The following is a 25,124-nucleotide window of genomic DNA, read 5'->3' on the forward strand; positions in this document are numbered from 1 at the left end:
GTTGCAGAAAAAATAAGAGGCAAGCTTAGCTTTGTCCTCCCCTATCACTTGATTATGCTAGAAGTTCTTACTGTATCAGTGCCTCAACTCAGTTCCAAATATGCATGAACATAACTGTTTACTAGAATTGCAGATTCCAGTTGTGCAATGGAAAAGCTGAAGAAACTTACAAAGGGAACTCCATTAAGGATTATGTGGGCAAAATAAAGATGGCACAGCTCTGACTTGCAAGAGGCCCTATAGATGACTGAAGCACTGTTGCAGACATTGATTTTTATATAAGCCTTGCCAAAAGAGAGACTTCCTCCTAAAAATAAATATAGAAAAAATTAAGATGAGCCAACTTCCCTCAACTCCTCTCCCACTGTATAATAAGAGTCTTATTAACAGGGCTTTTTTGATAGAAAAAGCCCAGCAGGAACTCATTTGCATATTAGGCAACACTCACTGATACCAAGCCAGCCAGAACTGCGTTCCTGTGTGTTCCTGCTAAAAAAAAGAGCCCTGCTTATTAATAATAAGATTTATGGGCTTCCAATGCTCATATGTCTTATATTTCAGTTTGGTAAAGTTCCAAATAACTTTATGTTGGAAAGTACCCAAAACAGAGTGTTTAGCAGGTCAGTCTGACCAAAAAATCTGCATCCACAACAATGAATATTGGTGTTTTAGATGTTCTAGAAGCAACTCAGATCTTCTACCTTCCGTCTTTCAAACAGGTATCTTGATTTCTTGTGGCATTCTGCTCAGTGCTTCCCCACAGAAAGGGTATAAGTGTGGTAGCAAGTTATATAGAACCACTGGTGGGGGCCCTGTACTTTGTTAATTTGATAGACTGCTCAATAAAAAATAGAACTTTTATTCAAGATGTGGCATTACTACCTGCGTTTATGTGAGGCTAAACAGGTATCTGAGAAAGATCGAACACAATACAGTGCAGGAAATACAGGGTTTAAAGAGCTGCATGCAAATATACAAATCTCAGTGACTCAAAATAGACCATGCAGGCAAATATACTCTCTTCCACAAATGGATTTTAGCCAGATCTCCTTGAACCATTGGAGGAAATAATGAATTTGCTTTTTTCATTAAGCAATCAATTTGCTTCTGTTTCATGTTTCAAAGAGTGCACCCCTCTTACTCTTTTTGTCAACTGCACTTATGTAACATGGGTAAAATCTGCCAGTCACATCAAAAAGATCCCTGGCTAGAAACTGAGTCATCTGCACTTTGATGCTCTCTTTCAACTTCAGATATTAGATATGGAGAACAGGGGCACTAAGAGATTCATTATTCATTTCTACAGCATTTTTAGAGCACTAAAATCTGCCATGGCCAGGCCTAATTTTGGGCTTTTCTGTAGTTTCCCGTGTTGTGGAAACTACCTCCTGGGGGCTGCTGGAAGATATCTTCCCTTCTTGCTTTTAGAAGAAGATGCAAGGCTGAATTTTAAAAAGACTTTTCAGGGTTTAAAATTGTTTTCAAGGTTAGATTATTTCAATGTTTTTTGGTTTGGAGTGTTTATTTTTTTTTTTTGCTATTGCAACCATAGGTTTAGTTCTGCTTTGAGTTCTTTGCTTTGAGCCAATCTGGTGTAGTGGTTAAGTGTGTGGACTCTTATCTGGGAGAACCGGGTTTGATTCCCCACTCCTCCACTTGCACCTGCTGGAATGGCCTTGGGTCAGCCATAGCTCTGGCAGAGGTTGTCCTTGAAAGGGCAGCTGCTGTGAGTCCTCTCAGCCCCACCCACCTCACAGGGTGTCTGTTGTGGGGGAGGAAGATGAAGGAGATTGTGAGCTGCTGAGACTCTGAGATTTGAAGTGGAGGGTGGGATATAAACCCAATATCTTCATCTTCTTCTTTGTTAAGGAGAAAAGGCTTCAACGTCATATGGTCATTGCCACATATAGCAGAAATCACACAAAGGTGATGAGTGACAACATATGAAGAATAGCATGAAGAAGATCTCAATTGGCTAGATATGAGCACCCCAACATCACCCTTGCACATCCATGAGGCAAGAAGATTGATTTTATTGTCTTTTTTATGAATCACGATACAAAGATTTAGCAACTGGTCCAAGGTCACAAACCTCTGAAAAGTTTAGATTGTTAATACCTTATTTATCTCCCCAATGGGGACCCAAAGCAGCTTACAACATCATTTTGCACTCCTCCGCCATTTATCCTGACAACCACTCTGTGGGAAAGGTTAAGCTGAGAGTGAGTGACTTGCCAAGGTCATCCCAGTGGGCTTTCACGGCAGAGTGGAGAGTCAAAGCAGGGTCTCCCAGATCCTAGTCCAACACTAATTGACAGAGAACAGAGAGAAAGTTGAAAGGCTTAATGCCTATTTTACCAGTTTTTTCCCTGAAGAAGAAAACAGGCTAAAAAGGGGGGGGGGGAGAGAAGGGATGATCCAGGAAATTACAGGCCAGTCTGTCTGACCTCTGTCCCAGGGAAGATACTGGAGGAGATTTTAAAGGGATCAATCTGTGAGCATCTTATGGACAACTTGATGATCCAGGGAAATCAGTATGGATTTGTCCCCAACAGGTCCTGCCAAACCAACCTTGTTTCCTTCTTTGATTGAGTGATGAGCTTACTGGATCAGGGGAATGCTGTTGATGTTGTTTATCTGGATTTCTGTAAAGCTTTTAATAGGGCTCCCCATGATGTTTGGATGGGTAAACTAGATGACTGTGAACTGGACTCTAGGATAGTTAGGTGGATAAGGAACTGGTTGGAGAGCTGCACTCAAAAAGTAGTTGCCAATGGCATTTCATCTGAATGAAGGGAGGTGTCCAGCGGAGAGCCATGGGGCTCAGTTCTGGGCCCAGTACTTTTCAATATTTTTATCAATGATCTGGATGAGGGTGTGGAGGGGCTACTCATTACATTTGCAGATGACACCAAATTGGGAGAAGCAGCAAACACACCAGAAGATATAGACAGAATTAAATTAGATCTGACACAGTGGAAAAGTGGGCAGATGTGACCAAGATGCAATTTAACAAGGATAAGTGCTGAGTTCTACATCTGGTAGCAAAAATGAGCAAAATGCACACTGGATGGGCGAGTACACATCTGGGTAGTTGTGTGTGAGAATAAGATCTCGTATGGGTGGACCATGAAGTTAAATATGAGCAGCCAATGTGATGCAGCAACAAAAAAGGCTAATGTGATTTTGGAATGTAGCAACAAAGGCATAAATAACATCCAAATAGCAAGATATCATAGTCCCACTGTACACTGCATTGGTCAGGTCACACCAGGAGTATTGTATGCAGTTCTGGAAGCCCCACTTCAAAAAGGATGTGGACAGAATGGAGTGGGCGCAAAGGAGAGCAATGAGGATTATCAGGGGCCTGGAGACCAAACCCTGCGAGGAAAGGCTGAGGGGAATGTTCAGTCTGGAGAAGAGGAGATTGAGGGGGGACGTGATTGTTCTCTTTAAGGATCTGAAGGGCTGTCACTAAAAGGAGGGCAGAGTGGTTCCTGTTGGCAGCAGAGGAGACGACTCACTATAATGGGTTTAAATTAAGGGGGGGGGGGTAAGGTACCAACTGGATATTAGGAAAAACTTTACAGTAAGAGCTGTTCAACAGTGGAATCAGCTACTTAGCAAAGTGGTAAGCTCCTCCTCACTGGCAGTCTTTAAGTAACAACTGGACAAACATTTGTCAGGGATGTTCTAGGCTGATCCTGCATTGATCAAGGGGTTGGACTAGATGGCCTGTATTGCCCCTTCCAACTCTGACTCTATAATTCTATAAAATTAGGCTTCCCAGACCTTTGGGAGGAAGGCCTTGCAATTATCAGACACCTGTAGTGTTAAGGCAGGCAATGTCAAAGCTATAGGACAGTATTTAAGCAGATATGTATTTATGTGACTACAGCTATTAGTTCTAATTTGAATGTTGAGCTCTATTACCAACTACTCTGCAACTTCATTTGTTAAAAGTGCTTATATAACCCCATAATTTGTTCACACAAAGAAGTTTCTCTATCTATCCTTATTCAGACTTAACGCTGAATATATGGCAATCACCTAAGTACATTTAGACAGCCCTAAGTATGAGGGGGTTAAAATAGAAATGTCAGGTAACAGGATCTGTAATTTTTATTGTATTTACTTATTTTTTGCCCTCTGGAGGCCCACACCCTACCACATGGCATGGATTAGAATGCCCTATCACACAATCTTCCTCTACCCCATGATTCATGTTTAGAGTTTATGTTAAAAACAGACTTTTATTATCAAGCATCATGAACTGCTGCTACAGGTGACAAAGGGAGAACAGCTGTTAGGAACACCCAGCACGAGGATAGCTAACCAGGCTGAAGATCATAGTAAACTGACAGGATTTCAACACATTCATGCCCATATAACCCAACAGCAATAATGCTGATTGCACAAGTTCAGGTGAAATCAATGGGGCCTGCAAGGCAGCAGACAATCATACAGAGGAGAAAGCACACACAAAGGAGCTGCTGAGAAATTACATCTGTCATCTCATGATATAGGTTAGACAGAGAGTATGAGTGGCTCAACATCACACAGTGAGATTCTATGGGAGAGTGGGGGTGCAAACCTGGGTCTCCCAGATCTTCATCTGATACTCTAATAGGATGAAAAAATTGTTTATTAACATCTGACTTTCTAAGCGAGTTTGTTTTTTAAGTGTGGGAAAGCTTTCATTCAGGCAGTCCTTACACCTGCAGCCTGAAGTGACATGGTCCAGAAATAGGCTTACTGTGCTATTTTGTCCAATGGTTCAAGCATTATTTCTCTTGCTCAGTCTTCACCTGTTACCTGCTGCCACAATCTGGGGTGAGAGTGTGGAATTAAGAGCAATTTGCCAAAACTAGTATAGCTGCACTAACCATCTTCTGCAGCATTCATTTTTCTAAACCTCACATCTTTCAGTTGCTAAGAGCAAAACCAAACTTGGTACTTTATTCAACCAACAGATCAGACACCTTTGAAGAAACTGAGACTGTATTCTCTTCAGATTTAGTACTCTCAGATTTCTACACTCTTCAGATTTGGGATGGAAGTGCTCTTTTGCCACTGATAAAACCACAAATTTATTATATAGGGATCAGAACTAACATGGCATCTAGCATATCAAAGCACTGTAGGAATCTCAAGTCTTCCTAGCAACAGGTAGGTACTTAATCTGCATATTATGCAAAGTGATTTTCAATTATTACCTCTTATCAGATTGTTCTCCTTTGCTGCCAGACACACCTATAAACAATGACAGATACATCTCCACTATGTATTCTCAGGAAAACAAGATGGTCTGATTCTATAAGAAACCATGGATGAGTTTACATTTTTCCCACAAGACAAGATCTCTACTGACTTGCCCATAAATGCATTCCCATGTAATACCGAAGTGGCACAATGCTAGGGAAATGCATTTATTTTCTTGAAGGAAGACATTCCATCTTTCATTTTATCACATGGTGGTACATTTATAAAAACAAGGAACTACAAAAGAATTACAAGAATTTGTGACCACAAAATGATCCCTAGCCCAAAATGGATTGCATAAATTTAAAGTTAATAATGTAGTTGCAATACCAACTATACTTCTAAGACAGAAGTAAGCAACTTTTTAAGGCATGAACACTGAAAAAAGTACATCCATTAGAGAAAGCATAAGCACACTAACAAAGAAAAAAGAAAGAGGAGAAGACAAGGGTTGTACTTAGCCAGAAATACCAGGAGTAAATCAGGCCACTTCAGGAACACATCTCAAGTCAGGCTGGTGGCTGCAAAAGACCAGATACAATGACAGCTACTAAATCATGCCTGTTACCTTCGCCTGCTCCAGTGCCTCAGGGGACTTGACTCAGTTTTTTGGGCACAGGACCTTGGGCCAGAGGTCCACTGGTTTGGCATGCCAGTGTTTGGCACATGTGCAAGGGGCTGCCCACACCCTACTCTACAGTCTTGGTTCTTTATTCGTTTGCCATCCTACAGCTGGTAATGGAGTTAAATTAAAAAAAACACTTTGACATATTACGTCTCTTTAGTTCTGGGAGGAAAACAGCAAAGGAAGTCAGAGCTCTCTCCCAAATGTGTGATGTCTACAATTCAAAGTGAAGGTACCACAGCCAGCTGTCTAACAGCTCAGGACTTCAGCCTCATCAGCTGGATCTTGTAGCACCACAAAATGTTTTTTCCTTTAGTTGTTCTATTTCTACTGCTTCCATTTCAGAAACGTATTGCTAGAAGTTATCACTCCACGTGATGGAAACTTCTTAGTCTGAATTTGCACAACATTTAATAAAAGCAAGCATACTTTGCATTTTAATGCAAGGAATTGGATAAATGTTGTTGTTCAGTCGCACAGTCGAGTCTGACTCTTTGCGATCCCATGGACAAAGTCATGCCAGGCCCTCCTGTCTTCTACCATCCTCTGGTCTGCTCAAATTCATTTTTGTTACATCAGTAACGCTGTCCAGCCATCTCATCTTTTGCTGTCTCCTGCTTCTGCCACCTTCTGTCTTTCCCAGCATCAGGGTCTTCTCCAGTGAGTGCTCCCTTCTCATTTGGTGGCCAAAGTATTTGAGCTTCAGCATCTGACCTTCCAGTGAACAGTCTGGGTTCATTTCCCTTAGGACTGACTGATTTGATCTTCTTGCAGTCCAAGGGACTCTCAAGATTCTTCTCCAGCGCCACAGCTCAAAAGCATCTATTCTTCTGCGCTCGGCCTTCCTTATGGTCCAACTCTCACAGCTATACATTACTACTGGGAATACCCAATAGTAATTGGATAAATATTCTGCTCCAAAAGTCAGATCTATATACCTATTTGGCAAGACGAAGAAAATTGCTTCTCTTGGATAGTATTCAAGATAACACTACCTCCATAGATCCCAATTTCCATTAATCATGCAGCTCATGATAAAATAAGAGCTATCTAGATGTCTCATCTGTTAGCATTAAATAACTAGTATAGACTTCCTTTAAAATACTGGCTTTTATTCATTCATATGTACACCATGTCTTAACACATATAACCTCTCAAGAACAGCCTTCGTATATTTGAAGAAAATTAATACAGCAGACCACAAAACTGAATCATAGTCAAAAAAGAATCAAATGGTCAGTTTGATTAATTCATAGCAAAAATGAAGGACTACTAGACCAGTGCACTGGGCTAACAACACACTCTTCCCGCCTCTTTTTTATCCTCACAACTCAGGAAGAAGGTTAGGCTAACACTGGGCAAGCTCACCATACAAGCTTTCATAGCAGAATAGAGGTTTAAACCACACCCTAACCCAAGGGTGTCAAACATGCAGTCTGGGGGGCGAATCAGGCCCCTGGAGGGCTCCTATCAGGCCCCCAAGCATCTGGCTGTCAACTGCTTCCTTCTCCCTATCTCTTGCTTCCTTCTGCATAACAGCTTGCTTTGCAAGGCTTGCTCAATCGCACAGCAGAGCTACCTTTCTTGCTTCTATTGGCTGAGGCTCCTCTCCCTCCTGGTCCCCTGGGGAAGGAAGGAAAGAGCTATAGCTTCTTGGATCACATGGGAGAGACACAATGAAAGCACCTTTAAGACCAATGAGTGCTAACATTTTAAGCACGTTTTAAGTTTTCTAAAATATATATTTAATGATGTTTGTGTCCTTTATATAGTTTATATCTCTGCTATCTAATCTTAAATAGATGCACACATGGCCCAGCCCAACCCGACATGGCCCAGACCAACAAGGTCTCATTTATGTCAGATCTGGCCCTCATAACAAATGAGTTTGACACCCCTGCCCTAACCATTATACCAAAAAAGGGGAACATACCACCAGAGGTCCACACACTTTTTTGAACAGCCCTCCAACCTAATTAAATTGATTATTCCTGGACATTCAGTAACTTTTGATTCTGAAAGTTTCCTGCCCACCGCTTTCAAGAAGTTACCTATTATCTAAGATTATATATGCCCAGTTTCCCACTTTAGAGCCATTCATATTGGTTAAAATTGCCCTATCAAAAAGATTTCTGCATGTACTGCACTAGCAATTCAGGGAGAGAACAAAAATAAATCTCTTTACTGATAAGCTAGTTTACTACTTGCATAGAGTTTTTGAGGTGCAGAATGCATTCAAAAACATGAGCTCCCACCCGTAGCAGCACAGCATAGAATTCTACCACCTCATTCTGCATGAAGTATCAAATGGCTGTTATGCTGCTAAAAGAGACCTCGAAGGTTCAAACAAGTCCATGTTTCACAGATTTCCAGCAGAGAAGATCCACTAAGCATCACAACAGAGCTATTATTGCATATAGGCTACTGGCATATTCTCTTAACAATGCTGTCCAACTATATGTGCAAAAAGATTTTAAAAATACCAAAAGGAATGAGGATAAGAAAAATATAGTAGTGATACTGTGTCTCATTCTCCCAACACAAGAATTGCAATCCCAAATACACATCAGTTCAAAAGAAATGTACCTTGATACAACACTGGGATTCACTGGGAAACTAGTAGTACTACACCAATAAGACTGCCCCCCAAATCACTTACTCCACCTATATAGCTAAATCCACATCAAGGCCACAGCCCAAACAAATGTTAAACATACTCAGGTCAAGGAGCATTCATAAACCTTTGTGCTGGGCTGCAGCCTGAATGTTAGTTTAATTAAAAGGGGCAATCCTTAACATGCTATTCAGGAAAAAAATTACTACAGCACTAAGTAAGGCTTACTCCTTAGTAAACCTGCTTAGACCTCTATATCAATACTACTTTCTCAAAGAAGCAGCATTTTTATAGGCTAATTTAAACAGGCATCCTAGTTCTTGTGAATGCTGCTGACCACCAGAACTCAGTTTGTTTACTTCAATTGTTCTTACTGAACTTGGCTCCAAGATTTTTTCAGCCTGCATTGTCTTCTTGGGTTAGTGTTAAAAATCGACTTTCTAGGATCATATTCCGCTTCCATGATAAACTAGCTTATTTAAAATGTTATTTGTCCAATAAACTCTGGCTAGTCTACAGGTGCTTTCACACAGTGACTGTTTACAAGTGGAAGCTGCTGTTCTTACACAGTAAAAATCCAGTTGCAAAGCACGTTATTTTGTGTGTGTGAATCCACGCTATCAAATACAAGGAAAGTCGGGGTGTGTGTGAACTGGGGTTGTGTACTAGGGGGGGCGGGTTTGCAGAAAAAGCTCAATAGGAACTCATTTAGATATTAGACCACATCCCCTGACCACCATTGTTTCACATAGGGCTTTTTTGTAGAAAAAGCCCAGCGGGAACTCATCTGCATATCAGGCCACAACCCCTGATGCCAAGTCAGCCAGAACTGCCTTCCTGTGCATTTCTGCTCAAAAAAAGCCCTGCTTATTGCCTCCCTGAACAGAAGATTTCTTCCCCATACTGCTGTCTCTGGCAAGATTACCACAAGAGGCAAAGCTATGTGTCATGGGCGACAGCTACAATCATGTCAGGCCCCTGCCTGTGCCACTATGCAACAAACCACAGTTTGGGATGTTACAATCCCCCCACAATTAGTACAAAATATGGTTAGCAAACCAGCTGAAAATCATAATTTGAAGTCCCCATTTCCTGTCAATAGACCAACCCCTGGTTCGCTGGACCATCTAACATTCAGACTTCTACCTGGAGTTTGATCAAACATCTAAATGTTGCCTAGATGGTACACTGAAAAATGAACAGCAATGAACCAAGGAAAAAGATGAAAGGCTATTCTTACCAGTAGTCTTCGCACTGAAAAAAATCAGGCAATTTTTTTCAAATATTTAAGGACAAAGCATCATCAAACAGAGGATTATGGATGTTCAAGTTTCATTTGAACATAATTAAACAAATTGCATCTGTCAAGTTTACTCTTCCTTCTTACCAGGATGACCAACACATCTGGTACTAGTAGCTGTAGATGCCAAAAATCATCTTCAAGATGCCCTTAGAATTATGACAATTGTAACTGCCAAGTACATAACCTTGGGTGAACAGATATCCCACACCCTAACCTACCTGACAAGGCTAGCATAGGGAAACCACATATGGTTCTTGGAGCAAGACTAGTATAAAATAAAATAAATAAGATTAGATTTCCTGGAATTCATGAGATCTGAAAATAAATCTGTGATATTTATTACTTTCCTTCCGGTTACTTGGCTTTTCATTCGTGTCATTTTCCAGATTGTCTCTGTAGCCATGAGATAGAAATTTTGCTGAGATGCATTAGTCCTCTGAGTGATATGCAGAATCAGCTTGTGGTCAGTATGCAAAGACTGTCAACCAACTTTATATCAAACTTTTTTTCAAAGCAGCAATGCAAAACATAACCAAGAATCAACCATGAACAGTTGCTGGGAAGTTTTAAAACTCTTTGAGGTGATTGTTCTGGAATCAACCATGAACAGTTGCTGGGAAGTTTTAAAACTCTTTGAGGTGATTGTTCTGGAATACATTCTCTGCAAGAAAACAATGCAACTTAGTAGTTTTAACACACAGCTAATATCTCCACCTACTTAACACAAAACCATAGTGTTTAAAAAATTCTCTTGAAGCTTTTAAAAGAAAACCTATAATTCAAGGCACTGGGTCATGAGTCTATAATGAGTCAAGTCCCACATATCTTGGATTTTCAAATTTCTCCTCAGACATGGAGTTATACGAAATGGCTCTCCCCCCACAAAACAGGAGCAGTATAGTGTTCTTTGGTCATAGATCTGTTCGCCCAAACCATTATTATGTGTTCAGATTACCAGATGTCCTCTTTTTTGATGTCTGTCCTCTTTTTGACTTAAAAAAAAAATACTGATGAAAATGTCCACTTTGGGAGGGAGGCTGAGCCTGTTTAGCCCTATAGTCTCCCAGCGGAGGCAAGCTTCAGCTTAAATAGTAGGGGTATTTAAAATGAGATTTGTCACAGTGATCAGTTGCTTGAAGTGGTCAGTCAGGAAATGCGTCTTCTTTTTTGCTTTTCAAAAAACAGTAACCCTACTATATGCTTAGATATCCCAGAAAAGAGTTCTTCACTCACTGCAGTAAACCAGACCGTAAACAAAAAGGAACATTGTACTACCTTAGAGACAGATTAAATGTTACATAAACTTACTTGGGCTACTAAAGGCAACTCTAGACTTTAGAATGCCACAAGACTCCTTTTTGGGGTTTTTTTTCTGCAATACACTTAACATTCTACAACTTCCAGTGGGGCAAGCATATGATAACAGAGCTTTTTTTCTGGAAAAAGAGAGGCTGGAACTCTCAAGAGAAAATGAAGGAAAAACATACAGGTGCCCCTCATTCATTTTAAAACATTTTTGGATAATTTTCTTTCCAAAAAGAGGTTCCAGAACTCTGTTCTGCTGCGTTCCCTCAGGAAAATAGCCCTGCATGAGAAAATTTTCCCTTCACAAGGAACTTACAGTGAAAATAAACAGCTTCCCCCATCACAAAGATGCCATGACAGAAGGAAATTGCACCTGCTAACTTTCTGCCTGTCATGCCAAGGAACCTCTTACAAGGGAGACAGTGTGGCAGCACTGGGACAAAGTATTTATGGTGCGTACTAACATCTTTGGTACTGTTGCTTTTATTTCACTGCATTGGGTGCCTTTAGTTAGACTTTGCACACGTCAGACAAAGTTTTTTCTCATCACTTATCTCAGCGTGAGGAAAAGCTTTAGCATTCAAATGTTGATGTCCAGATCACTTTGGAGCAGGTACAGCATACAGACAGCAACCTTAGTAAAATAAGAAACCTCAAGCAGGGTTATTACTTTCCTCCTGGTTACTGGTCTTTTCATTGCTCACATTTCTCAGACTGTCACCTTAGCTAGTGAGACTTGTTTTAATAGCTAACACTGGAAGCAGAAATTTCACACCAGAAGGTTTTCTCAGCGTGGAATTCCTTCACCTTCAGCATTGCTGCCCCTTATACAAAACAGATGCCTTGCCGGAAGGAAACAAAGATGGTGAAGTCGACTTTGTTAAACAGCTTATCTTCCCCTGAAGAAAAGAGTCTTTAAGGGAGACATAGGTTAACTTTTTGTCATTGTTGTGTGAACCTCTGTCAGCAAATGACTCATCATGAGCGCACGAATTCCTTCAGTTAGCATCCCTCCCCTCCTGAGACCCTAAAATGAAGCCCCACGTAATGTCCTCTCCTGCTGCTTAAGCAAACCAAAAGCCGCCTCCCCCTCCCCAGCTCCCGTTGCATGGTAAAGAGCTTGACACACACCAGAGGGAGGAACCTTGTTCGCCAAGAGTAGCTAAAGCAACGGAAAATGCGATGGCACTTTCAAGGCTGATATTTCTGCCACCGTCTTCCAAGGTCGTCAAGTCTCCCGGTTTGCTGCTGGCAGGTCGCATTACCTGATCCGAGAGGCCAGCTGGAAGCAAGAGGAGGCTCCAAAGCGGTCTGCTCTGAAGAGCCCGGATCGATCTGAGAAGATTCCTTTCAACCCGGAAATGGCCGAAGAGCGACTCGCGCCAACTTTTTCACTCAAGCTCATCGAGTTTGCTGCTCCTGTTCCCGCCTCTCCCCTGCAGGTGTTTCGAGTTAAAGCGCTCCAGCCTAGAGTCGCGCGGCTGCCGCCTGGGGGCTGTTGCGGCGTTGCTAATCGCAGCCGCTTGCAAACATCCTGCTCCTGTTCGCTCCCGGGCCTGCCCTGTCGTCAACCCGCGTGGCGGCGCAAACTTGCCGCCGCCTTTTGCATTCACACGTGGATTGACTCGAAGGCTCCGTGTTCTGTGTGGAAAACAACCGGCGTATGAGAGGGAGAGAAGCTTGGAGAACCGAGGGACTATTCGAAGACATTTGAAAATCTAATTCGCTAAACTTTTTTTTGCTTTTGTTGTTTGAGTCGCACCTCCAAGCATCAGTTTATTGCTTTTCCCGCGGTACAGCCGCAATGTTGGGGGCTAAGAAATGCGTGGCGCGTAGGAATAGAGAGCAACGTTCCAGAAGGACGAGAAGCAGCGCTTGGCAACCATTTGTGCGGATGGACGCAGCACCTAATCGCTTCAAAAATCAGGTTTCCCATGTGTTAGGCCGAGGTCAGACGCACATAAACTGACGAGATGGGCATGGATGAAAGCCAGATACATGTCGGATTTTATGCGGTTGTCCAAACATCAGTATCTGGCAATGGTCATTGGCTCGTTCGTGTCCCGAACTGCCACGACTGAGACACGGACTTTTTTAACAGTACATTAAATCCGGAATAAGAATGCTTCCGACGACTCCCCTGCGTACTTTCTGTGTTTGAACGCAGCCCACTCCAAATGATATCATTGCGCCAGCAATTGTTGACTCAGCCTTCCAACCTTCCGAGGTCGGTAAAATATGTACCCAACTTGCTGGGGGGAAAGTGTAATGACCAGGGAAGGCGATGGCAAACCACCCCGTAAAAGGTCTGCCATGAAAACTTTGTGAAAGCAGCGTCACCCCAGAGTCGAAAACAACTGGTGCTTGCACAGGGGACCTTTCCTAAATGCGGGGGGGGGGGGGGGGCGGGGAGGCAGATCGCCCACCTTTGCTGTCTCCCTGCCAGGGAAGGAAGATGACCCACCTTAGCTGTCTCCCCGCTAGGCGGAGAGACCGCAAAGAGACTTGCTGTGCTCCCCCCCCCATTTAAACACCACGGCAAGGTGTTTAAATGGGGGGGGGGAGGAAGATCCCTCATCTTTGCTGTCTCTCCGCCAGGAGAGACAGCAAAGAGAGTTGCCGTGCTCCCCCCCCCATTTAAACACCACGGTGGGGTGTTTAAATGGGGGGGAGGAAGATCACCCACCTTTGCTGTCTCCCCGCTAGGTGGAGAGACAGCAAAGAGAGTTGCCATGCTCCCCCCCCCCATTTAAACACCACGGTGGGGTGTTTAAATGGGGGGGAGGAAGATCACCCACCTTTGCTGTCTCCCCGCTAGGTGGAGAGACAGCAAAGAGAGTTGCCATGCTCCCCCCCCCCATTTAAACACCACGGTGGGGTGTTTAAATGGAGGGGATGAAGATGACCCACCTTTGCTGTCTCCCTGCCAGGTGGAGAGACAGCAAAGAGAACTCCTGGGCTTCCCCTTCCTTTCCGGGTGTTTAAATGAGGGGGTGCAGATTGCCCACGTTTTCTGGCACCTTTAAAAAAAAAAAGCCAAGCACGATATCCCACGGTACTGCATTTGCGCGAGTGTGGAATGCCATCTCAAAAAATGAGGTCCGGTTGAGACCTCTGATCAACTAACGACGGGACCAACGCTGCTTAGAACTGAAGGATGGAGGGATGTCTGATCAGGAAATTCGTTGTAAAAAAGCTGTGGGGTATAATTGTGACGGGTTAGGGATGGATTTAATGGTGAGTGTGACCGCGGCCTTACAGAGGGACAGCGTATTGTCACTTTGTTCCTTGGCCTTTCCTTATTTCTCTTTCCGAACTCATTTCAACCCGATCATTGACCAAACCCAAGCATCACAAAATCATTAAACATGGTTTGAAGTTTAATTTACACATGCAGGAAAGAGAGGCGACAGCAGGGGCGGGAATGTCAGCAGGTGCATTGCAGTGGGAGCCTGACAGTTTTCCAGAGTCCCAGTCCTAGTATTTATATCTTCAGTTGTTTTTATGATATGTGACATCTTTTGTCTCTGTTAATGTCAGCTATGTGGTACAAAATATTAGCTCACATAGACAACTGCAATAAAGTAATCCAATCCAGATATGCTACATTGGATGTCAAAGCAGGAAACATTGAAACACTCCTCAGCCCGCGTGTGCGAGTGTCTCTGGCACTTGAACCAGGTAGTGGGCTCCGGCAGGGGGCATTTGCTGACCCTGCTCTCCTGTGCTGCAGCCTGCTCCTTTTCCTTGGTCTGCCCTCTGCCGCGTTCCCAACCCCTGGCAGGGCACAGGGTGTGTGTGTGTGTGGCAGCTGCCCCGTTGCAGGGAGGTGGGTCAGAGACTGTCCCAGCTGAAACGCAGCCCGCTCTTCCAGCCGCCGCCCCTGCAGGTGCTCTTGATCTCTATCTCCGTTTTGCAGGTGGGACTCCAACACAGAGGCTTCCGCGTGTGCTGCTCCACCGCCCCCCCCACCTCCTCAGCTGTTTCTACCTGCCGCTTGGAATGGAGCCCCACCCACGGCGAGAGTCTCTGACAGCGGGAGGGTGTGAGGGGACTGACGGCTTCTCCATGGTCTCATGCAGGCCTGTCTCGCCCCCACCCCCACCTCACCACCAAGCCAGGCTTCTCGTGTGCACATGTCCAGCCTCACTCCTGTTCCCTCCCTGTGTTGGTGGGCTGTCTCTCCTTTGCCTGTGATGGTCTGCCCATCATTGGCTCCGTTCTCTGTTTGGGGGCGGGTTGGGGATGACTATCAGCCCCTCTGGGGCCGCCTCTCCCCATCCCAGACTGTCATGAGCCGCAGCGCATGCGCCAGGACTGGCCAATGTGTGGGGGTGGGTTGGCCCTCCCCTCCGGCTGCCTCCACCTCCCTTCTGTACCTCAGCGGCGTAACCATGGCGACCATCTCCCTCATGGCAAGCTACGCCTCTCCCCTCCCCATGCTCCAGCGTGCCAAAGTCCTCAGGAAGTCTACTAGCGCCGCGGCAGCTACACTGTGGCCGGCCGCCCCTTATCTCTGGATTGGGCTGCCAGTGGTCTCTACAAGCATTATTTGAAAATAAATCTGGAAGCCTCAAAATTTGCCCCTGTTTTCAGAACAGGTGATATGAATTATAGTGACTTCTATGTGTGAACAAAGGGACAACTTTGCCGGTCATTGCAGCCCCCCCCCCTATTTCCAGTGGAAGATGAGGTATTTTGTTTGTGACATAACCCCTCTGAAAATAAAGATGGATTCTAATAACTGGCCTCCAACTTCAGGATGATGGTGGGAATTGTAGTGCCAAAAAAGATAAAAGAATCCAACCATCCTGGCAAGGATTAGCTCTACAACATCTGTTATTTGCAACAGAAGCAAAGATTTAGTTACTAGAAGCCTGGGAAGTGCAGACAGCACAGACAGGGAGGCTGAAAAAAATCCCTTTTATGACAAGACAATGGTGGTTTAACAACATCCTTGACCCGATCAAACCATATGTGGTGTAGTGGTCAGAATGTCAGACTAGGATTAGGGAGATCCATGTTCAAATCACCACTCTGCCACTGAAAATTAATTGCTTGCAGACCTTTCCTTGAACTGACTCCTGGCTCTGGGGTTTCAGAGGTTTAATGCCTCTGAAAGTGGAGGTTCAGTTCAGTCACGAAGGCTATTAGCACTGATAGACCTATCCTCCATGAATCTATCTAATCCCCTTTTAAAGTCATCTATGTCTATGGTCATCACTATATCTTCTAGCAGTGAATTCCAATTAATCAGTAACTGAACAAAGACATTTCCTATTGTCTGTCCTGAATCTACTGCCCACCAACTTCATTGGATTCCCTCAAGTTCTAGTATTTTGGAAGGAGGAAAAGTTCTTTCCATTATTTTTACTCTGTGTATAATTTTATAAACTTCTGTCATGTCTCTGCTTAATTATATCTTTTCTAAACTGAAAAGTCCCAGACTCATCAGCTTTTTATCATAGGAAAGGTGCTTAACACCTTAATCATCTTGGTTGTTCTCTTCTATACTTTTTCCAACTCTGCAATGTCCCCTTTGAGGCACTGTAACCAGAACTGTGCACAGTGTTCCAAATGAGTCTGCATCATTGTAATATTGTAATATTGGCTGTTTTATTTTCATTGTAATATGAAAACTGTAATATTGTACATTGTAATATTGGCTGTTTTATTTTAAGTCCCCCAATAATTTCCAGCATAAAGTTTGCATTTTTCACTGTTGCAGTATACCGGGTTAACATTTTCATTGAGCTATCCACTACAACTCTGGATCTTTTCCCCTCTTTTTTTCCCCTCTGGTTTTCTCAAGAACAAGTCATGTCAGACTAACCTGATCTCTTTTTTGAGAAAGTGACTACCTTGCTGGATCAGGGGAATGCTGTAGACATTGTTTATCTTGATTTCAGTAAGCCTTTGACAAAGTTCCACATGCTATCCTTGTTGACAAGTTGGTAAAATGTGGTTTGGATCCTGTTACCTTTAGGACAGATTGCACCCAAAGAGTGCTTGTGAATGGTTCCTCATCCTCTTGGAGAGGAGTTACAAGTGGAGTGCCTCAAGGATCTGTCCTGGGACCTGTATTGTTCAACATCTTTATAAATGATTTGGATGAAGAAATAGAGGGAATGCTTATTAAATTTGCAGATGATACTAAATTGGGAGGGGTTGCAAACACAGAAGACAGAAATGGGATACAGGATCACTTGACAGGCTGGAAAACTGGGCTAAAATCAATAAAATGAATTTTAACAGGGATAAATGTAAAGTTCTGCATTTAGATAGGAAAAATCCAATGCATGGTTATAGGATGGGGGAGACTTGTCTAAGCAGTAGAATGTGCGAAAAGGACCTAGGTGTCTTAGTGGATCATACGCTGAAGATGAGTCAACAATGTGATGCGGTGGCTAAAAAGGCAAATGCAATTTTGGGCTATATCAACAGAAGTATAGTGTCCAGATCATGTGATGTGATGGTATCGCTTTTCTGGTAAGAGCTCACCTGGAGTATTGTGTTCAGTTTTGGGCACCACATTTTAAGAAGGATATAGACAAGCTGGAACGGGTTCAGAGGTGAGGGGTCTGGAGACCAAGTCCTGTGAAAAAAGGTTGAAGGAGCTGGGGATGTTTAGCCTGGAGAAGAGGCGGCTGAGAGGTGATATGATCACCATCTTCAAGTACCTGAAGGTACTTGAAGATCATCTAGAGGATGGTGTGGAATTGTTTTCTGTGCCCCGGAAGGTAGGACCAGAGCCAATGGGTTGAAATTAAATCAAAAGAGTTTCCAGCTCAACATTAGGAAGAACTTCCTGACCGTTAGAGTGATTCCTCAGCGGAACAGGCTTCCTCAGAAAGTGGTGGGCTCTCCTTTCTTGGAGGTTTTTAAACAGAGGCTAGATGGCCATCTGACAGCAATGAAGATCCTGTGAATTTAGGGGGAAGTGTTTGTGAGTTTCCTGCATTGTGCAGGAGGTAGGACTAGATGACCCTAGAGGTCCCTTCCAACTCTGTGGTTCTATGATTCTATTCTTTGTCTTAGGAAGTTCAGACACCATTAGCATATACTTGAAGTTGTTGTTGTTTTTGGTTTTTGCTCACCTTAAACTTAACTACACTGAACTTAATTTCCCTCATTGTTGCCCGCTTACCCAGTTTGTGGGGATCCTCCCAGAGCTCTTTGCAACTGGCTTTAGTTTTCAGGGGTGGTCAGACTTGCTTAATGTAAGAGCAACTGGAATAAACGTCAGATTTTGAGAGCCATAAGACATGGACGTGGCCAGACTCGCTCTGGCCTGCCAGTTCCCAAGTTACCAAACTTGTCCCCTCCCCATCCAATTAACTGTGCAGTTATATATTATTACACATACAGAGAGAGAGAAAGCATCAGGCAAGAATAAAAGCTGCCTTGAACTTATGGCACATCTTATTTATTTCAATTTTTAACGGATCTTTGATGATAAACTGAACTACTGGATAACTAGAACTATTTGTTTCCTTAATTTTTTCTTGGAAATGATATGCTTTGACAAGCATTCTCTAGTTCCCTCAACTGGAAACAATGAGAATGAGAGAGAGAGGTTGAGAGGTGGAAAGAAAAAGAGAGAGAAAGAAGGAAGAAGGAAGGAAAGAAGATGGGGAAAACTGGGAAGAAAGCACCTTTAACTTTAAATGTGTTCTCCAAACTGCCCCCGCCCCCAAGCTTGTAGAAGGGATTTAAAGAGATAAATGCCTTCTCCAAACTGGCCAACAGGGCAGTGGGGGCTTCCACATAATATGTGTGAAAGAGCCACATGTGGCTCCTGAACTGCAGTTTTGCAACCCCAGGTTTTCACCGTTGTTACCCAAATTATTATACACGTGTTGGGGCCATAACATGCAACCTCCTTCTCACACAGAACAAATTCATGTATTTGGGGCACTTAAAACACTTGGGAATTTTTTGCCTTTGTTTATAGAAGTGCAGATTAAAACCACACATGGAAAAATGAGGGGAGGACTCTTAACAAACAAAGGTTTTGTTTTACAAAAAGAAAAAAAACCAAATCACTCTATGTAATAAGGTAGGAATTACACAATGGGAACACAATATGGAGGGACAAGCAAAAAATAAAATAAAATCCAAAACCTTCCCCTATATGGCTGGCTACCTACAGAGAAACAACCTATAAAAGGAAATAAGACCATGGAGCTGTCCCACTAGAAGAGGGAAGATGGACAGGGGTTGTCTGCCAGGAAGAAGATCCATCAGGAAGTGAAACTGACCAGGTGAAGGAAGCACAGTTTCAGGTCCATGGAGGAAAGGTAGTAGATATTTGGGACCACTGAGGTGAGGGCCAAATATGAGACGATGGATGATTTGGGACCACTGAGGTGAGAGCCAAATATGAGACGAATATGGATGATTCCAAAACCAGTTATAAAAATTGGAGCAGAGGGGTAAGTTTTAACCCTTTTTTGCCTGGGATGAGAAGGGGAAGGGGTGCTGGCATTGGAATGCGGGAATAATATTTGCCAGGGATGAGCAGGCCTGAAAAAATCCTTCATCTTTATTATGGAAAGTAGATTTCCCATTTATCTTTTTTAGTTATAATTTATATGCCACCCCTCTCTGAGTTCACAGAGCTCAGGGCAGTTAACAACAGAAGACTATACAAATTAAAATCCAAAAAAGTTAAAATAGCTATAACAACATCAGATGGCACCAAAGCAAGTTTACAGTTTGCATTACTGTCTTGCAACAAGCGAGAGAAAGCAGAGTAGGAGAAGAAAAGGGAGTGCCAGACAAAGTGGTACCTGTTGCTATCTCCAACCAAAAGCCTGCCAGAACATCTCTGTCTTGCATGCCCTGCAGAACTGCAGAAGCTCCTGCAGGGTGCAGGTGTTATTTGGCAGAGAGTTCCACCAGAGAGTCAACGGCAGCCAGATGTCTTTAGGGCTAAGGATCACCAGTAAATTGTTCTCAGCAGAGTGTAAAGCTCTTTGGGGGACGTACCAGAGGAGGCGGTCCCAAAGATATATGGGTCCCAGACCACTCAAGGCTTGAAAGGTCTGTACCAAGACTTTAAGCCAGACCCAGTACTCCACTGGAAGCCAATGCAGCTGGCACATCACAGGTTGAATATGTGTTGTCCACGGCATTCTTGTCAGGACTCATGCCATCACATTCTGGACCAGTTGGAGTTTCCAGATCAGTCTCAATGCAGGCCAGTGTAAAGAAAGTTACAGTAATTTGGTCTTGAAGGTGATTGTTGTGTGGATTACCATAGCCAGGTCAAGGTGAGACAGTTGCCTTGCCTGGCACAGCTGGTAAAATGCCAGCTTGGCAACATTCATGATCTGGGCCTGCATAGATAAGGTTCAAGACCATGCCCAAACTCTTGATGGCTTGTGCCAGTATTAAAGGTACACCATCAAGAGTGGGAAGTTGGGACCCCAATCCTGAATCCCACCCACCCAGCCACAGAACCTCCATCTTGGTTGGACTCAGTTTCAGCGGGCTCTTTCTCAATCATCCCACCACAGTCTCCAGCCTCTCAGCCAGATTTTGTGGGGCAGTATCCAGGTAGTCACCCATCAACAGATACATCTGAATATCATCAGGGTACTGATGATATCCCAGCCTGAAACTCCATGCCAACTGGGTGAGGGAGCCCATATAGATGTTAACATCGGGGAGAGGATTGCCCCTCAATTTGCATTGAGAGTCAGAAATGTTCCCTTAGCGGTGATCTGGAAGTCTGATATGTATGTATATAAGGCTAGATACTTGTCATAATTGGGGAAGGGCTAGACTATCCGTGTGCATTTCTTTAGAAGGAAGGAAATTGCAGGAATCCTCCCACTGCTCACTGTTTTAGAAATCTGGGTCATTAGTTAGACAGATTATCTGGGAAAAGACTCTGAGATCCTTGGGGGAAATGCCCCTCAACTGAATCTGTCTTTGGGTGCATTTACACCTGATTGATAGAGGAGTTGCCCTGCATTCAGTGCTGGTGCTGGTGCTGGGCTGCTGCCCCAGGCAAGCTACTCCCTCACCCCCGACTTCCCACCCATGGCACGCCCTTCCCCCCTCCCCACCTGAGCATGGCAGCAGCAGGCTCCGGTTGGCATGCTGCAGTGCACTCACCACCACACCACCCTGTGCCGCCACCCTTACCAGCCCCCTGGTGCCCTTACCAGTCAAGGCTGGGAAGAGGCAGAGTGGTGGTGGGAAGGAGCCAAGAGCTTCCTTCCTGCCTCACTGCTTCTAGCCTTGCCACCAGCTGCTTTTATTTGCTGGCAGCTTGGCCTTCCTCACAGGCTGCTCGGGCCAGCTGCAGGGAGAGAGTGGAACAGGAGGGGCGCCCAGCACCCCTGTACACCATGTGGCGCCTGTAGGCAGTCGCCTACCTGGTCTACTCAGATATGCTGGGCCTGCCTGCATTGCTTAGCATGACTCACTGACTTTTGATGTTAGTTCAATTCAGGCTCTTTCTATCATTTTTAGGCCCACATTCAGGTGTACGCATGCACAAAAAGGAGATTCACACTACACAGGAAGAGGGGGTCCCTGGGGAGATGGTCTTGGGGGCATCACCATCCTAAATAATTTTGTCATCTGTAAAGTTAGCCACTACATGACTAACCCCCCGTTTCAGATAATTTATGAACGAATTAAATAGCACACGCCTAGATGCTAATCTTTGTGGAACTCTACTGTTTATTTTCCTCCAGTGCAAGAACTGCCTATTTATTCCTAATCTTTCTCTTATTTAACCAATGTTTTGTCCATAATAGGATCCATCCTCCGATCCCATGACTGCTAAGCTTCTTTAGGAGTCTTTAGTGTGTCACCTTGTCAAAAGCCTTTTGAAAGTCCAGATATATAGATGCACCCCCGCCCCCGGGTTACTGATCTACATATTAGTTAGGGTTGCCAAGTCCAATTCAAGAAATATCTGGGGACTTTGGGGGTAGAGCCAGGATACTTTGGGGCGGAGCCAAGAGCAAGGGTGTGACAAGCATAATTGAACTCCCAGGGAGTTCTGGCCATCACATTTAAAGGGACTGCACATCTTTTTAAATGCCTTCCTTCCATAGGAAATAATGAAGGATAGGGGCACCTTCTTTTGGGGCTCATAGAATTGGACCCCCTGGTCCAATCTTTTTGAAACTTGGAAGGTATTTTGGGGAGAGGCATTAGATGCTATACTGAAAATTTGGTGCCTCTATCTCAAAAAACAGCCCCCCCAGAGCCCCCGATACCCGTGGATCAATTCCTCATCATTCCCTATGGGAATCGTTCATGGAGGTGCATGATGGCTGTGGGGCGAGGCTTCCCTCGCCGGCCAGCTGGCTGGGGGAGGTGGGAAGCCTGTAAAACCGGGATCCCCCTCTGGGACCTGGGGATTGGGAAGCCTAATATTAGTTCATTTTCTCAGGTTACTGAGGCAGGACAAGCCCTTGCAGAAGCCATGCTGATTTTTTCTCATCAGACTTTGTTCCTATCTATCTTTGATTGCAGTTTCTACTCTTGCTACCTCAATTTGACTCAGTTCTTTAGACTCCTTTCCCAAAAACAACAGCTGTCATGTGGGTACATACCCACACTCTCTACAGTAAACATAGATGAAAATAATTCATTTAACTTCTCTGTCATCTCCCCAACTGCTTCTCTGGCTGGTTTCCTGCTCTGGATAAATTTAAATAAATGTTTATCATTTGCCTTGAGACTTTATTTATTTTATTATTTTCAACTTATAGCTCGTCCTTTTCCAAATGGGCTCTGAGCAGGTAACAACAGTCAATAATACAAGGTTAAAATCAGATACATATAATAAAACAATATACAATCTAAAGGTAATATAACAGTCTAAAAACAAACTCCAGTTCTGCAGTTGGTGGTATCAGTTGCTTCCACCCCTTCTATACATCCCCCAGCTGCTATAAGATAAATGGGTCAACAGAGTTATTTCATCAGGGTCCCTGCAGCAGGGAGGCCACGGAATAACAAAATATCCACCGTGTCAAGCATGGTAATATTCCAATGGTAACTACCGTATTTTTCAGACCATAAGACGCACTCCCCCCCCCAAAAAAAAAAGTGGGGGGAGTGTGTGCATCTTATGGAGCAAAGGGACGATAGGATGTACCTTCCTCCGGGGGGGGGGCGATCCACTGCCTCCGATCCCGGCGCTCCCCCCGCCACCCCCTCCGCAACCGGCGCTCACGAAGCGCTGGGTTTGTGGAGGGGGCGGGTGCTTCCTCCGTGCCTGTCTGCCTGGCTCCAGCTCTGATACTTAAAGCAAGTGCCGGGATCGGAGGGTGGAGGGAGCGATCCTGGCGCTTGCTGTAAGCGTCAGAGCTGGAGCCAGGCAGACAGGCACGGAGGAAGCACGCAGCCCCTTCCACAGACGGCGCTCGCAAAGCGCTGGGTTTGCGGTGGGGGCAGTGTGGAGCGATCCCAGCACTTGCTGGAAGCAGAGCTGGAGCCAGGCAGGCAGGCACAGGGGAAGCGCCGGGATCAGAGGCGGAGGCAGCGGATCGCCCCGCAGGAGGAAGGTGCATCCTATGGTCCGGAGCGTCTTATGAACCGAAAAATACGGTAATTGTTTAATGGCCCTCCATAAAGCTGGTCTGTGAAATATCATAGAAGACCGAAGTAGTTTGGCTCTGTTATTCTTACCCCTCCTCCCTTCTTGCTTATTGCTGTGAAGTAGAGTAGAAAGAAATGAAACTAACAAGAGAAAGAGTAATCGACACCATCCAATACATTCCTGGTTGGGAGTGTGAGCCATCTGAGGAAAGCAAGGACAAGATACTGGTAGCATTGTGAGAATGCAGACATTTATGATAGTTTATGTGTTAGAGAGCATTCCTAGCCCCCACCTTTGGGAACCCTTTGAAGTGTGCCTTAAAAGAACTGTATCAATGTATTATATGTATCACTCTCAAGAACCTGTAACAAGACAGCATATCAGTCTATCAATAAACGTAGTTTTGTATCTACTTGACTCGTCATTGAAAACTGCATGTTTGACATTTTGAGAGTGATCCAAAGAAGAAGTTTAATGGCCCCGGCAACTTTGTAACCGGATGGCTGAAAAGATTCCAGAGAGCAGTGAACTTCCAGAACCAGAGGAAGGGGTGAGAGCACCAACACCACCGTGGCACATGCTGGACGCCTGAAGAGTCGCAGGGAAAGGCTCCCCTCTCCACTGTCAACAACTCTCGGTCACCCCTCGTCAGTGGCAGCCGCGCACATCCACCACCACGATGGATGAAGCCCTGGCACGTAGGGATGCCATCCTAACCAGGCACATGTGTCGGGTGAATATGGCTGTGGGGACCGACGAGGCGGCCGAGCCCGGAGAGGAGGGGAGCGCGGCCACGACATGCTCAGAAGCCAAACCTCCCTTGTTGGGAGGGGAGGCAGAAGGCCCCTCGGGATCATCAGGCCCAGGGGAAGAGGAAGATGAGATTGCTCAGGAATTCCGAATGATGGTGAGGAAGGAGGTCGAAGTGGTCGCCAAGGGGTTGCGGGATGAGATGCAAGAGATGACCACCGTCATGGCTTGTGAATTCAACAGGCACCATACTCATGCAGAGGAATGAGGAGGGACGGTTAAGGCCCTGTGCATATATTTCCAAAACATTTTCTCATGAGCAGAGAAACTGGTTGGTATGGGATAAAGAGGCTTTTGCAGTAACCCATGCTCTAAAGATATGGAAGTCCTGGCTAGAAGGTGCTAAACTGCCATTTGAAATTTGGACTGATCACACAAATCTGGAGGTTCTTACCGGCCTCCGCAAGCTCACAGAAAAGCAAATTCGATGGGCGGGGTTTTTTTTTCAAAATTCGATTTCACTTTGCGGCACATCCCTGGAACAAAAAACTTTTTGGCAGATGCCCTACTGCACCTTCCCCAGCACAATAGCCAAAAGGAGGAGGTGGTAAATTCTCTGATCTCCCCCACTCACATGGTTGCCACGGTAACCACCCGTTCTAAGTCAAAATAGAAATTTTCTACAGAGGAG

The 25,124-nt window shown here is 44.5% G+C and overlaps 1 protein-coding gene across 2 annotated transcripts in view; it reads right to left on the minus strand.

The window, feature by feature from the left end:
- Nucleotides 1-12,536, minus strand: part of CRACR2B (calcium release activated channel regulator 2B) — a 45,478-nt gene extending 32,942 nt beyond the window's left edge. Inside the window, exon 1 of one of the 2 annotated variants that reach the window (XM_060262224.1) lies at nucleotides 12,375-12,536. The gene's annotated coding sequence lies outside the window, so the exon portion shown is untranslated. Of the gene's footprint in view, nucleotides 1-12,240 lie in introns of both variants that reach the window. The other variant, XM_060262225.1, reaches the window with a different exon arrangement.
- Between the last annotated feature and the right edge of the window lie 12,588 nt (nucleotides 12,537-25,124).

This window comes from Heteronotia binoei, chromosome 21, assembly GCF_032191835.1.
Source record: "Heteronotia binoei isolate CCM8104 ecotype False Entrance Well chromosome 21, APGP_CSIRO_Hbin_v1, whole genome shotgun sequence".
NCBI lineage: Eukaryota > Metazoa > Chordata > Lepidosauria > Squamata > Gekkonidae > Heteronotia > Heteronotia binoei.